Raw genomic sequence first — 16,976 nt, 5'->3', positions numbered from 1 at the left:
ATGGACCCATCACTAGAAACATGCATGTACTGTATCCTGCTTAGAGAACTTCTGCCTGAAATTTCCTTTCAAAATACGTGCATCTTCTCTTTCTTCCTCCCCATCTTATGTGCAATAAAGTGGTAGTGAACAGTGACCACAATAAAAGCCGGTAGTGATGAAGACAGCAGAGTGGAACTAGAGGCAGAAAGGAGTTTGGTCTCTTTCTATTTTGGGGACAGGAAATGAACCAAGGAGGGCTGACTGGTGAAGCGAGCTCAGAAAACATGCAGAGGGGGCTTCAGCTGGAACTGACATGGGGGAGGGGGGCACCTTTCCAGCAGTGGGGACTAAGCTCAGGAAGGAGAAACGGGGCTACAAACAGGAAGAAGTGCAAGGTCTGGGGACAAGCGAGTGACGCCCCTGTCTTTTGTGGTTGTACACTATCCAGTGGGCCCGGGAACCCTGATGTAATTATCAGGAGAGGCAGTGGTGAAGATTGAGCCAAATTGTCACTTAGGACAGCAGGGTAGGAAAAGAGAATCTCAGCATTGATAAAATAGGAAAGCGTGAAGTCAACTTGTTAATAAGAAAATAACCAGAAAACCTGAAAAGAGCAACTGTTAAAATTTTGTTCTGTCTGAGATGAGACCTGAGAGGGAAGGGTAGCCCCCAGGAGGGCTACTTTTCACTATAAGCCTTTCTAAGCAATTTGATTGTTTAACCATGTGCATATTGTTTAACTATGTGCCATTTCACTTTGCAAAAACTGTAAGAGTAATATGGGCAAACCATTAAAAAAGAAATAAAATGCTTGCTTGAAACCCAGGCAAGGAGTCTCTTTACAATGGCATTTTAGGGTCCAGCAACAAATGAGTGGATAATTCTTTGGGGATGGGGGCTTCTTTGAACCCCTGAATCTCCCCCACCCAGGATTACAGTCCTTTCTGCTTATAAGTAAAACTAGTCCTTCTAGGCACTCTTCAAACATCTTGGGTGCCCTTAAAACGTGATTTCTTGTAATCACATGCAATGCAATAAAAGCTAAACTATGGCCCTGATTTCCCCGTATCATTCAGACATCATCTAATTTTTATACGTGCTATTTAGCTAGCTAGCTAGCTAACTTGTGTTCAATTATTTGTTCATTAATTTATGTGTATATATTTATACCCCATTAAATTTCAGAAACGTGTAAAGAAAGTTGTGAAGTAGATTATACATCATTAGTGGTAGCAAAATACCACTTTTATTATGTATTCAGTGAATTTTCCCATGGCCAATCTAAAAAAAGGCTAGATGTACTTGTTTTCAAATTTTGAAAAATAAAATCTTTTCAGAATGGTTTCTTGGCTGAAGCACTAGACACCATATTTAAAAATTTTAAAAACCTTGTTTTTTTATAAACTTGACTTTTTAGGAAATATATATATATATATATATATATATATATATATATAACAAATGCAACCACATAGCCATCAATAAGTTCAGTGCATATTACTAATGCCAAGCTGAAAATGTTGCATGGGTAATTAATAGAGATTGAATATTAATTCAGGAAACATTCTCAAAGAGCTTGTGAAAAAGGCAACTCTTCACTTGAAATGCTGGAGAACAGCACCTTTAAAGTGCCCTGAGGCAGAACAGACTGTCACTAAGTCTCACTTTCTTTTCTTTCATCCTCATGAGAATGCCCTTCAGCATCACTATTAGGAAGGGTCCTTGCTCTTGTGCTCAACATTTTTCTTAATTCAAAAATGGATATGGAGCCAATTGAGAAAAATGAACATTTAGCATTGCCAATAGCCATGCAATTGGTATTGCATATCATGAATATGGTTAGGGGCTTGGGTTAATTGCCGACGCGATATTCAGTGGACTATGGATTACTAATGTATAAGCCCAGAAAAGCTGTGTTTGCAGATGAGAAAAGGATGAAGAAAAATCTCTATCACTCCCGGCACATGCCCACATTTCTAGGCCAAGTCAGGATGGCAGAATGGGCCATTCATCAGGAACAGTCACCCCTTCTCTGGTCCTGCCTTCGAAAATTAGCCTCTATGATTTCAGATGAGCTCTTGCTGGCTCTGGAGCTCTGTCTTGATTTCCATCTGAGGATGGAGTCCAAGCCTTGTCTATCTACCTGATTACAGTTCCTTACATCTTTTTTCCCCCAAAACGTTTCTCATTCTGTAGTCCCATCGCTCCAGAACTACACCTTTTCCTCAGGCATCTGTTTATCTAAAATAACAAATTACCCTTCTCCCATCATGTATTGTCCATTCAAAAGCTACCTGGCTTAGGAGACTAAATATGACAAAGACAAACAATGGAACTTATTTTTGCAACTCCAATCCACAACCACTCTTGTGATAGCTTCTTAATGTCTAACACCACAAAAGCAACGGTAACATAATAATTAGAATAACAATACAATTGCAATAATAAAATTCAGCAATCTTATACCTTCAGTCTCCCTAGACTTCAAACTCTTGCAATGGCAAGAATTGTACCTGTTTACTTGTTTTATCAAGTGAAAGTAGGGTGTGTTCGTGTGTGTGTGTGAATTTGTTCTCACTTTCTGATTAAACCAGAAGATACTTGAGAATAAAGGAGGCTGAGCCTTCTCTTAATTTATTTATTAATTTATTTCGACTGACTATGATATTAGCAGAAGTAACAACTTTACCCACAGACTACATTCTCTATTACACATTGTCCTAAATAAACATTATAGTTGTATTTTTTTCTTACTTGTTTTCTCTTGCAGCATCATTGCCATACTTTGCCAGCCATATTAAAATAAGTCTAACCAAGCATAACCATTAATCACTAGCTTGCAACCAGTAATCTGCATTTGTATCTGTCAAGATGGGCTAGATAATGCTGCAATTAAAAAACGAATGCATTTTCAGTGGCAGAAAATAGCAAAATTTATTTTTTACTACATGTCCATTAAGGGTTACCTGAGGATTCTGTTCCAGTGTGATCATTTTCCTCATTCCAAGACCCAGACAGAGAGGAGACAGCCTCTGCCAGCCATGGAGGTCATGGGAAAAGAGAGCATAGCAAATCATGTGTTGGCTCTTCACTTGATCTTAGCCAAAAGGCCAAGAAGCGATGATGTGTTGGCTCTTAAGGCTCTACAAGATGGCTTAAATTACATGGGCAAAGTAAATCTCGTGGCCACGTCTGAATTTCATAGGCTAAGAAGTATAACTCTTCCCTAGGAAGGAACATGGGACACTGTCAAACAATGTCATAGTCTACCACTATGTTTAACTAGCGTTTTACTCTTTACATAATGACTTCCCATAGATGGTGCACCCATGATAACCTTTGTCTAGCATCCCCTGTCATCTCAGCATCTTTGAGCTTCATCCTGGACCAACATTAGCTCCCATCCGGTCATTACTCCAGTTTGCCTTGACCTTGGTTGGATCTTCTGCTTCAACCTCCTTGTCTTCCCTTTGCTCCCAATCTCAGATTGGATTTTCATGCCTGGGTTCATTTGGTTTCTCTAGCCTCTCATCTCCTGGGTTCTCTTTCAGATTATGTCTCGTCTCCTCTCTAGCTTGGCACAATAACAGTCCATCTAGCATGCTGACCTTCCAGCGCAGTTCCAAGAATCTTTGGCTCTTGCGTAGAGGGCAAAGTCACAGCCTGACATTTCTAGATCCGCTCCCATACCCCGGACACCATCCCTAATGGGTCAAGTGTCACAACCAGTACCTCACAGGGGCCATACCCTCCCAAGATACTTAATATCATTATTCCAATTTTATAGCTACATAGACAAGGTTTGTGGAGATGAAATGATTTGCTCAAGAACACAAAGATTACATTTAAAGTATTTTTGCCTACCTCTCTTTTGTAGCACCTCAGATAAATAGACACTGTGTCTCAGAAGAACTCAAACTCTGATAGGGTACTCTGGAAAAACATTCATTTCTTAGTGGGCAGAGAAAGGGGATGTGGACACTACAAGAGACTGCATCAGATCTGGAGTTTGAGCGCTGACCCTCTGGTCTGCAGAAATGTCTTATGTCAGTAGAAGTCAGAAAACAAGTACATCCAGTAGAAGAGCATGGTGTGGGGGAGACTGGGAGGCAGGTGGAGGGCAGGGAGCTGGATCTCCGTGATAAGGCAACCAACCCTTTCTCAGGTTTGAGATCCTTAGAGGAAAGTCATTTAGGTACTCCCTTTTCATATTTTTGACCTACCTGCAGTGTCTCAAAAATAACCTTCTTATTAATCAGATTGCTTTTGTCTTCCTTGTTCTCTTTTATTGTTTCGTTTTTTTTTTTCCTAACTGCACACCCCTCTCAAATCCTTGCAACCACCTTGAACTTGGCCACGCCCTCTCTTGGATGCACGTAGAATCAGAATTCGAAAATAGCAGCCACATTTCTTTTTTTTTTTTTTAAGGATATACTGTATTTATTTATTTTTTTTCAATATATGAAATTTATTGTCAAATTGGTTTCCATACAACACCCAGTGCTCATCCCAAAAGGTGCCCTCCTCAATACCCATCACCCACCCTCCTCTCCCTCCCACCCCCCATCAACTCTCAGTTTGTTCTCAGTTTTTAACAGTGTCCTATGCTTTGGCTCTCTCCCACTCTAACCTCTTTTTTTTTTTTTTCCTTCCCCTCCCCCATGGGTTCCTGTTAAGTTTCTCAGGATCCACATAAGAGTGAAACCATATGGTATCTGTCTTTCTCTGTATAGCTTATTTCACTTAGCATCACACTCTCCAGTTCCATCCACGTTGCTACAAAAGGCCATAATTCATTCTTTCTCATTGCCACGTAGTATTCCATTGTGTATATAAACCACAATTTCTTTATCCATTCATCAGTTGATGGACATTTAGGCTCTTTCCATAATTTGGCTATTGTTGAGAGTGCTAGCAGCCACATTTCTAATAAGGTGGAAGTATTAGTTGAGACTGCTAGAGAGACCCTAAGGCGTAAACATTGTGTAACGGTTTTGCTTCCTCTCTGTCCTCGGAGGAGAACAGAAACCTGATACCGTCCTGCGTGCAGACACAAAAAGCTCCTCAGAGCTACCAAAATGAACAAAATAAAACAAAACACCCTCACCTGATGTTGGTGTTCTTGACAGGGACTGGCCCACTCAGCTTCCTGTGTAGATTTAAGAGCTTTTAAGTTAATATGGGCCTTGAAGAGGCCACTGTGTGGTAAGACCACTAACCCAACTAGTGGACAGCTGAGTTCCCTTGGTCCTTGGCTATCTGTCCCCACCTCTCACACTGAGACACTTGAATTTGCTCTTGAATTAAAATATTGTATCATAGGTGGCTCCCCTCAGCATAGCAATGGGTCAGGGGTTGGTTCAGGGAATAGATTGTCTAACCCATAAGTCCACAAAGATATTGTAACTTGAGGGGCACCTCGGTGGCTCAGTCAGTTAAGCATTCAACTTCGACTCAGATCGTGATCTTCCAGTTCGTGGGTTAGAGCCCCACGTCGGGCTTTGTGCTGACAGCTCAGAGCCTGGAGCCTGCTTCGGATTCTGTGTCTCCCTCTCTCCCTCTCTGCCCCTCCCCTGCTCACAATCTGTCTCTCTCTCTCTCTCAAAAACAAATAAATATTAAAACAAATTTAAATATATTATAACTTGATTTAAAGAAGAAATTTCCATCAATGTTTTTGATGTTCGTGTTTAATAGTATAAAACCATTTCTCACAACTGTACTCTAATTAGCTTGGCACCAAAAGAGAGCTCCACACTCCATCTCTGTGATGTTTTACTGCAGGGGGTATCAATAAATAAAGCAATCAGAGTTTTGCTAGCTTAAGAATACTGAGTTCCTTTATTTCAGGGAGAATTTTTTGAGTCTCTGGCTGTATATTATGACAAGAATGCAAACAAGCTGCAGTTTGGAGGGAATCTTATACAACCGTGGACACAATAACTTATTCAGAGCAGTGTAATCGACCACTGAGAAAAGACGATGGAACGTCGTGGGAAGACTCGTGGGTCCTTTGGGTTGGGACATGTGGGAGGTGAAGCCGTGCCTGGAAGTTTGAAACTTGTATTCTGGGGCACCTGGGTGGCTCAGTCAGTTAATCATCCGACTTTGGTTCAAGTCATGGTCTTGTGGTTCGCGACTTTGAGTTCCACATCAGGCTCTCTGCTTTCAGCCCAGAGCCCACTTCAGATCTTCTGACTCCCTCTCCTTCTGCCCCTCCCCCACTCATTCTCTCTGTCTCTCTCAAAATAAATAAGTAAGCTTAAAAAAAAAAAAGGAACTTGTATGCTTACAGTGGCTGTGGGACAGTTATCCTAAGCAAGATAGCCCTTGGGTCCCGCTTTCCTCAGCTGCTAAATGAAAGAGGTTATAACTAGACCTAAAATGTTGATTCTATGCCTATCATATGCACACAAGAAAAGTATCACCACCATCTTCCCATGCTTGGGTGAGCCTTCCAGAGCACATACCACCTTCATCAGGATAACTGGAAGGAGCACACAGCCCTTCAAGAACGCCACTCTTCCAGAGTAGAATGGTTACACCAGCATTTCAGGAAGAAAATTAGAAGGCAATTTTCAACTGAAGGATGAGAGCAATTTCTTGAGGGTTCTTGGACGTATTTCAGGGGGCTGAAGTATTGCCTTACAGACTGCTTCTCTCAAAGAAAGAAGAAATGGGGGTAACTCTACTATTTGCCTCGAGACTTCACCTCCACAGGCAGAGGTCAACTGTTGAAATCTGAGGAGTGAAGGCTCTGAAGCATGGCAGGAGGTGGTGAGCCGTCATTCCCTGCTGCAAGAACTTCTACCCAAATCTAACATGTATGCTTGCCACGCTCTGGGGGGCAGAAGAGACGATCCAGTAGGACTGAAGTACAGTTACAATTTCCATACACAGTCCTGCCTCTCACATCGAAAACATCCAATATCCGGAAGTATTTTCCACAATCCATTTGAGTATCAAAATAGTTCACTGTTGCCTGTAAACCAATCATACGGAATTATAGTGTTATTCTAAAATGCTTGAGTTTTCTTCTTACTGATAAATGATGAAAAGAAAAATGCAATTCTACAAGCATGTTTTCATAAACACAAAGAAAACTAATCCAAATCCATCATGATTTGAGTAATGGTTCAATTCAAACTTAGTGGCTGGTAACAGCACTAGCTATGTTCCCTTCAAAGGCTACTATTTATAAAATGAAAATAAATTCAATGGATTTCAAGCAGAAGCATATTCTGTGAAGACCTAAATAAAGACTCATTTCAGGGAGTAATTAGAAATCATGGTGCTTTCATCTGTACTTTGAATGGAAATTTTCTCATGATGCTTTGCTAAATGAGTTTTTGCCATTAAGATTCCCCCATAAAACAACAAAGTACCTACACTCCAGCATCTTTACCCTTTCGAACGCTGGTCATATTGAAGCGTAATGTAATTTGAAAGTTATTTCTGTTGTTAGCAATTGTCATTTGTGTTAGCTTCTCCAATTCTCTGACCCATCTCTTAATCCTCTCCAGAAACCACTCATCCACCATAGTCCATTCCTCGATTAGCTTGGCCCTGTCCCCAAATGATCCTCCATAAAATACACAGTCAGCAAAATCTTAGTATAAATAATTCATAGACAAAATTTCACTTAAAATATTACACTAATAGATGACAAACATATAAAAGAATGAGGTCTAAAGGATGGCCAGCAGTTCAGAGTTACCATGAATGTAAGACATAAAGCAATTTGAATAACTGCATTGTCCTTCTTTTCTCTCAATTTCCTTGTGCCTGTATTCTTACATATGTAAAACGGGTTTAATAATAGCACTCGCCTATCTTCTAGAGTTGTTGTAAGGATTAAATGAATTAAAATCATATAATCGAGCTTAAAATCATTCCTGGCACATAGAAGTATAGTCTATTATATAAGTACAAGCTATTATATAATCATAATATTACTTTTATCTTTTTTCTTCTGATGACACTAATGATCATAGCACATTTTCCCATGATAGAGTATGTTATAATTTTTCATTTCAGCATAAATCCAGTAAATTCAAATGTAAGCAGAGTTTTAAAACCTACTACCTAAGCTTAGGTTGGAATGGAAACCTTAAAGAAATAGTGAGGTCTATTCTGAATCATTAACGTATATGTCAGAGTTATTTTTTTAGCAAACTTTCACTATATGCCAAGCAGCTTAAAGATGCTTTACAGGTAACAGTTTATTTAATCCTCACAAATTAGGTATTATTATCCTGATTTTGCAGCTGAGACATAAGCTGGTTACGTGACCTGCCCAATATCACACAGGTAGAAGGTGATGAATGAAGGATTCAAATGGAGGCAAGTGGCCCCAGAGGTCATTTGTTTACACTCTATCCTGTTCTTGATATGGATGGAAAATTCCTCATCTCACTTCCTGAGGTAACAGTTACCACTGTGCAGTAGTCAGTGCTAAGCAACTGCCTCTGTAACTTGGCAGAATTGCTCAAGTTCAGATCCTTTACAAGGAGCACAATTTTATTTAATGGACATACTTCTACAGAGTATATATCCTATCTCCCTAATTACGTATGAACCTTCATAAGGAGGCTTGCATCCTCCAGAAAGTCAAGCATGGCCTAAGGCATGTGGGAGACCCTCCATATATATTGGGACATAGGTGATACAATCCCATCTGATTGTAAGTCTCACAGAATTCAGTTTGAATGAGGTGATTTTTCCACTTCTGGTTAAGGACGGGCTTCCCCTGACAGTACTTCTCCCTTACGCCATACATCTGGTCACTCTGTACTGAGTTCACCGAGCCAGGCTTTTTTTTCATTCTTTTGAGAGCCATCTGCCTCTCTCTTGGTTTTAAAAGAAAGTTATCACTCAGCCCTTGATGTAAATATGGAACTCTCCAGACAAGGTTAGCTTAAGAGCTGAAGTTGTCATATGTGGGGCTTCAAGACCTTCTTCCCAGGAGTCTTGGTGTACGTAACACAGGTCATATCATGCATCTAAGGGAAATATCCTCACAGGGATGCAAGGTGCTAAGTTGATACCTTTAAACTATGTCCAACGGAGACAGCTAAATCTAGACTCGTAGCTTTCATTATATTCTACAACAGGGTGGTAGTTATGGTATGGAAGAAGAAGCCTAAAATTTCTACTCGATAGTACAAACTCTAATTCTGCCAGTTCCCAAATTCTATACACTTGAGTAATTGACTAATGTTTCTGAGCCTCAGTTTTCTCAGATGTGAAATGAGGATAGGTGTGCTAACCCTCCCCATATGCTCTCCGTGAGTGCCTTCTTGCGCTTTATTTAACTCCTGGGAACACTTCAACAGCTGAGTACGCCTTTTAAAAGGCATACTGTGTAAGGCGCTAATGAGGAGTCAGGATCATCATTCTCGAAAGCTTGTTCTTTCTTCCCTTCCTCCCTGACTTTTTCCTCTTTTGAAACATTAACCAGTAGACAGGACTTTCGGAAACTTCACAGGGGAGTGGAGCTTTGAAAATGTCCATCTGAAAGCACATACCCAAATAACTGGTGATTAAGACCTGTTAACTGAATCTCTCCTCCATCAAAATCCTGCCATTTGTAGCAACGTGGATGGAACTGGAGGGTATTATGCCAAGTGAAATAAGTCAGGCAGAGAAAGACAGATATCATATGTTTTCATGCATATATGGAATTTGAGAAACTTAACAGAAGACCATGGAGGGAAGGAAGGGGAAAAAAATAATTACAGACAGAGGGAGGCAAACCATAACAGACCCTTAAATACAGAGAACAAACTGAGGGTTGATGGAGGCGGGAGCAGGGGAGAGGGAAAAATAGATGATGGGCATTGAGGAGGGCACTTGTTGGGATGAGCACTGGGTGTTGTATGTAAGCGATGAATCATGGGAATCTACCCCCAATCCAAGAGCACACTGTATACACTGTATGTTAGCCAACTTGACAATGAATTATATATACACATATATATGTATGTGTATATGTGTGTGTATATATATATATACACATATATGTATATGTATATACATATATATGTATATATGTGTATGTATACATATATATATATATATATATATATATTTATAAGACCTGTTATCTGAAAACAACATGCAATGGATTTATGCATTGTCAGTGTCCTCAACCTCAAAGATAGGGTGGAATTGAATGCAAAATGGTGAAGTAGGTAGAGGGGAGGAGGCTGTGAATTTAGAAGTCAGCTCTGTGGGAGAATCTTAAGGAAGCATTGCTTCTCTCCACCCATCATTCTTTCAGATGTGAAACTCTAGGCCCAGACTCTTGTTCAGCCCCTGAACTGCCAAGGCTCTACTAGGGACAGTAGAAAATTCTCCTCCAATTCTGTTAGCAACACCCATTTATTTATTGAAATTTAGAAGATTTTGGATATAAAGCAAATTTTTCCTTCTCCTATGGATTCAGTTTTCTTATTTACTCTGGAAAAAGCCATTTCCTTCTGACTCACTGTAATTATAGGGTCACCTCAGCTTGCATTGGCCATTATGGTTAAATACTCTTGGTGGGGGGAAAAAAACCTCCACGAATATGAGATGTCTTGAAATTATTAAGTACTAATAACTGATTATGGAAAATGTAACCACCCAAGGCACTTAACTCATTTCCCCTCAGAGCATCACTTTCTTTGTGTCTACATTTTATTTATTATTTTTTAATGTTTATTTTTGAGAGAGAGAGAGAGAGAGAGAGAGAGAGAGTATAAGCAGGGGAGTGTCAGAGAGAGAGGGATACACAGAATCTGAAGCAGGCTGCAGGCTCTGAGCTGTCAGCACAGAGCCCGATGCGGGGCTCAAACTCACAAACCACGAGATCATGACCTGAGCCCAACTAAGTCTCTTAACCGACAAGCCACCCAGGCGCCCCTTCCCGTCTTCATTTTAGAACTCACTGTTTTATATTCTAAGTCAGGGGTCAGGAAACTTCCCATAAAGGGGCAGAGAGGAAGTATTTTCAGCTTTGTGGGCCAGGCAGTCTTAGTATTTACTACGAAATTTTGTTAGAGCAGGAAAGCAACCAGGGATAATGTGTAAACAAATGAATGTGTCTGTGTTCCAGTCAAACTTTATTTATGGACACTGAAATTTGGCTTTCATATAATTTTTCACGTGTCACATTATATTATTTTTCATTTGATTTCTCCCTAATCACTGATTTATTTTTGCTTAGTATTTGGGGGGAGGGGCAGAGGGAGAGAGAAAGAGAGAGAGAATCTTGAGCAGGCTCCATACTCAGCATGAAGCCCCACTTGGGGCTTGATCCCAGGACCCTGGGATCATGACCTGAGCTGAAAAAAAGAGTCGGATGCTTAACCAGCTGAGCCACCCGGTGCCCTTCCCACAATCATTTAAAAATGTAAATGCAGGGGCGCCTGGGTGGCTCAGTCGGTTCAGCGTCCGACTTGGGCTCAGGTCATGATCTCGCCGTTCGTGAGTTCGAACCCCGTGTCGGGCTCTGTGCTGACAGCTCAGAGCCTGGAGCCTGCTTCCGATTCTCTGTCTCCCTCTCTATCTGACCGTCCCCCGTTCATGCTCTGTCTCTCTCTGTCTCAAAAATAAATGAACATTAAAAAAAATTTTTTTTTAAAATGTAAATGCATCCATAGCTCACAGGCCATTCAAAAACAGGTGCGCCAATTCTGACGCCCAGGCCCTAGGTCCTCTGCCACTGTTTCAATTCACCTATGAGTCCTTTGAAGGCAACCGCCATATTTTCTTCAATATATGAAAATCAGATTTTGTAATATCAGCAATGAATATTAATGCCAAGAATCACAGGAATGTGCAAACCAGTACAAGAAGGGAGACAGGAAGGAAGAACAGGAATGAACGTAACTGCAATGTCACATCTTTAAAAGATGCTCAAATTGGCCTGTGCTCGTGTGAAAACATTTCTTGATGAGTTATTTGGAAACATTACCTTTTACTTTCTACGTTTGGAATTCCGGTCACAGTTGAACATGGATTGCTCCGTGGCGCTTCAAGAGGCTGCTGGGGCCTTGCCGTGATTAGCATCAGAACTGAAAAGATGGGATACGAGCCATGATTGTTAATGGAAGCAACGGCTTCAGCCCATTATCATTCTGCATGACAGACAGGCAGAAAACAAATCCAAATAGAAAGAAAGAAATCTCAAGCTTGTTTATGCGTCTTGGTGTTGAAGAGCATTTTCAGAATAATTCAAATAAGGCTACATCTCTCCGAGTCGAGGAAAAATCTGTAGTTGAAAAGATTCTTTCAGAGTTGCATGGTACTTCTGGATTTCAGTTAGCCATGTGAACTCTGCTGGTAACTTGTGGTGTGAGTTTACCTGTTGTCCAGGGGGAGAAATGGGCTCCGTTCCAGTTGAGAAAGTTTCCCACTTGTTACTCTCCTGATCACCATGGATACAGTCTTTCTCTTTTTTTTTTTTTCTAAATTTTTTTTTTCAACGTTTTTTTATTTTTATTTTTGGGACAGAGAGAGACAGAGCATGAACGGGGGAGGGGCAGAGAGAGAGGGAGACACAGAATCGGAAACAGGCTCCAGGCTCTGAGCCATCAGCCCAGAGTCTGACGCGGGGCTCGAACTCACGGACCGCGAGATCGTGACCTGGCTGAAGTCGGACGCTTAACCGACTGCGCCACCCAGGCGCCCCGATACAGTCTTTCTCAATGAGTAGCAAGATCGCTAGGAGAGCTAATGCAAGGCCCAAGACAAAATCTTTTACTTTCAGATCTTCATACTTTTAAAAAAAATATCACACGACTGCAGCTAGAAATTCACACAGATGAGTGCCTCTATGAAAGTCTCAAGACTTCTAAAACTTGAGCAACAGCAAAGACAGAAGGTCTAAACTATTTTCATTCCAACAGGAAAAACCTTAGAATTACCAGGTTGGAGTAAACGCTGGGTATCACGTAGCATTCCTCAACAGTTATCAGAACAATACTGAGGTTATTTCAGTTGGAAGAAAACCCCAACTTCCCTACATACATACTAGATCTCCTGTCCCAATATATATGGTCACCCCCCCACACACACACCCACACACAGTAGATATTATCCTTGTGCCTAATTCACATCCTGGAAGGCAGTTCACCTGCAACGCCTATTTTTCTGGAAACTCGCTGATGATTTTACTAGCCCACAATACCAACAGCTGAGGAAAGAACTTTGAAAATTTTGCTGAGTTTGTAAGAACTGGGTGAGGTTCTTTTCTCCCTCTGCATTGGTGACTAACAAATTTTGCTATATAGGAAAAGCAAGCTATAAAGATGACTCAGAAAACTCCAATCAAAAAGTCTGGTCCCAGAACAGTCCCCTAGTCTAGAAATTGAAGTGAAAAGATAAACTTACTGTGCTTAATGTTATTCAGGAGCAACCAGTTTTGAACCTGAAGCTTTTTGTCTGGCACAATACAAGCTCATTTTCTACCTTTCATAATGCAAGCTCTTCTTTCATCTTTCCTAGGTCAACCACATCTATATTCTCTCTTCAAGTATACAGCTCCTCCCACAACATACATACCCTAAAATCTTGCTGGCTCCCTCTGAAAAAATGTGGGGGTCTCTCCCAAATCTGCTTCCTCTGAATATGTATTCTGATGATTCTCAGTTTTACCTACTAGAAAAAATGTCTACTGAAGTTGGTAGATTAGGGGCGCCTGGGTGGCTCATTCGGTTAAGGGTCCAACTTCTGCTCGGGTCATGATCTCACCTTTCATGGGTTTGAGCTCTGTATTGGGCTGTCTGCTGTCAGCACAGTGCCTGTTTCAGATCATCTGTCCCCTCTCTCTCTGCCCCTCCCCTGCTCATGCACGCTCACTCCCTACCTTTCTCTCTCAAAAATAAATATTTAAAAAACTAAAGTAGATAGATTATATCATCCTTTGAATGTTATAATGTGAATATTTATTTATGTAGTGGAACTGTTGAATGTTTAACATGTCTGCATGTATACAGATTTTATATCTTAGATTGACATTTAGGGTCGGTATAGGAACTGAGTTTACTTTATTTGGGGTCCCAGAGTTGTTCCTAGACATTGTCTTCAGTGCTGACCCTTTGTATTGTCAATTCACATGCTGACTTGAGAAAGTGCTTTCTATATGTCCCGGCATCAAAATTTACCAACTTCATTAGCACTCTGTTCTCAACTAGCTGTCAATTAGGAAGGAGTTGTGATCAACACAATGATGTTGATGGATATTCATGCCTTAACATATGACTTTCTCTGGAATCCTGTACTTTAATTAGGATTATATTGAAGGGAATCAAAATGGCAGGAATGAATGTGTATCACAGATGGAATTACAGGCAAAGAGGGAGGTATTTTTTGCCCCAAGAGCTTTCTCGAGATTCTCATATACAAGGAGACAGGTGCCTCATTCCCCACAAAGCTAGCCTAAATAGCCCAGCCCAGAGGAGCACTTAAGACACAGTCTTGATAGTAATGACTATAGACACAGATTGTAAGTGAAAAATATTCATGCCCAATAGTATACATGGCAATATTTTTAAGGTTATGATTGTAAGGGGCCTCTTTGCATAATAATTATAAATAATGAAAAACCTCTAATCTCTGTTGAACTTATTTAAATAATGCTGTAATCATCTGAACTTCATCATATTGGCTATATGCTTCAGCTACCCATGGGCTTATGACCGTAATTAGTCAATTCATGAATTTCAACCCACTTATACTTCTAAATTTTTAAAAAAATGTTCTTGTATAAGTGGCTCAATCTTAAATAGGTCATTAGCTGCAATGAGAAAGGGAAAAAAATATTCATTTGCCTTTCAAGGAGCTCGTATTTCAACCAGGCTTAATGTTTCTGGTGTGGTCTCTAATAAAGGCATACACAAATGTTTCTTGAATATATCTGCCAGCCAAAGACATGAGTGGTCAATGACCATATCAAGGAAAAGTAGTGAGAAAATTCACAAATCACTCTTCAGTATATATTCCTGTGATTAAAACAGGAAACAATTTTTAGGTTAAGCAAAACCATATGCTTTTATCATAGGTATAAATATTTGAGATAATTAACTGAATTTGTCACTGCTATTAAATTTCTATGAGTATTCAAAAATTTTAATGAAGGCAGAATATTTTTAAATAAACAAATGATTAGCAGGGAAAATAGATATATTTTTTAAATGTTTATCTACTTATTTTGAGAGAGAGATCTCACGAATGGTGAGATCATGGCCTGAGCCAAAGTCAAGAGTCAGACCTAACTAACCAAGTGAGCCATCCAGGCGCCCCAAGAATAGATATGTAAATGGATTTTAAGTTATAAATGTGTTTATTTTTTCCTAGACACAAGTAATAACAAGAATTCTCTTTTTTTTTTCTTTTTTTTTTTTTTGCCATGCATAAATATATATTTATTTAGGCAAGCTTTCAGGAAGAATTTTGAAATGTGTTTAGAAAAGATGACATTGTGGCCATAAATACACTTCATAAATATATATCCAACATATCTAAAGGGGTTGGTTCCTCACATTTTTTAATTATATTCACTGACTTTTCTGATGAGAGAAACTCTTTCTGCCAGAATTCACTATTTATTGCTTAAAATGTCTCATTTATTCTCACAGATTCATTTAGAAGTCATTTATTTTAGTAATTACTTTGTAGCTGAAGGTAGGGAACATAAGTGTCTCTCTCTCTCTCTCTCTCTCATTTTCGCTCTCTCCTCCAGGTAAGGAGGCAAAATGTTTTGCAGAGCAGAGAAGAAATTTTGAACCTCCTGCATGGCCATGCAATGTTGAAATCTATCCTGAAACATTGCTTTGTGTCTAATTCTTCAGATACTTGTATCCATTCATGCTTGGTTACTATTGGTTGGATGCCTGTGGGGATCGACAAGCAGGCTAGTGGATATTTAAAAGAAAAAAGAAGGGGCGCCTGGGTGGCGCAGTCGGTTAAGCGTCCGACTTCAGCCAGGTCACGATCTCGCGGTCCGTGAGTCCGAGCCCCGCGTCGGGCTCTGGGCTGACGGCTCGGAGCCTGGAGCCTGTTTCCCATTCTGTGCCTCCCTCTCTCTCTGCCCCTCCCCCGTTCATGCTCTGTCTCTCTCTGTCCCAAAAAGAAAAAAAAAAAGAAAAAAAAGAAAAAAGAAGGCAAACTTTAACATGGCCGCATTCATTTCTAGATCCCTTTCTACGCTGTGGGGAGTAGTGGTCCTCGTGATGGGGACAGACACCAGAAATGACAACTAACCATGGCACCCAGCCTCTTCCAAGACATGAGTAACAATAGGATAGGGGTATCCTATTTTGCTCACTTCTGGAGTAAAGGGACCCAGCCTCCTTCTTCTGGAGTAAAGGGACCCAGCCTCCTTCAGAGATATTTTATCAGTATTTCTTCCAGAGCCCTGCCAACTAGTTTCTGCAATCACTCTGAATGTGCTAATAAAGTGGAGTGATTGAGTATGCCGGTAACCTCCAAAATCCACACATTTTCAGCAATAACAAATAAACTTTTAGAGTTCTGATGGTTGGGAAATTAAAAAAAAAAAGCCCCTTTCCACGGAGTACTAATGACTTGTACATTCATGCCAAGAAGGCAAAAATGACATTCTGAAAAAGATTACGTTATTTCTGAAGAGTCTAGTTTCCAACAGGATGGCCAGAAATTCCCTGTCACCTCAAGGCTGTGCGAGCCTAGCTCTCGCCTTGATTTTGCTCTTTAAAAAGTTGCATGAGAGCAGGACAGTGTGGACCGTGTTCCCTTTCTCCTCCCTTGTGTAAAATCAGGTGAAGAAAACTTCAAAGCCTGAGGTGTTGGGGTGTGGGACAAAAGCGTGTCACCTTCTGACACCAGACATCCTGAGCTTAGTTTAGAATCCAAGGCTCACGGCTCTCAGGAAATTTTCCACGGCAACCAATTGGCTGTACATTTGCACGTGGTTGTGTTATTTGGAGTCTTATCCTCTTTCATCTCTTTGTGTCCACTTTGCACACACA

The sequence above is a fragment of the Prionailurus viverrinus genome, chromosome A1 (assembly GCF_022837055.1).
Source record: "Prionailurus viverrinus isolate Anna chromosome A1, UM_Priviv_1.0, whole genome shotgun sequence".
Classification (NCBI taxonomy): domain Eukaryota; kingdom Metazoa; phylum Chordata; class Mammalia; order Carnivora; family Felidae; genus Prionailurus; species Prionailurus viverrinus.
This window is presented reverse-complemented; position numbering follows the sequence as displayed.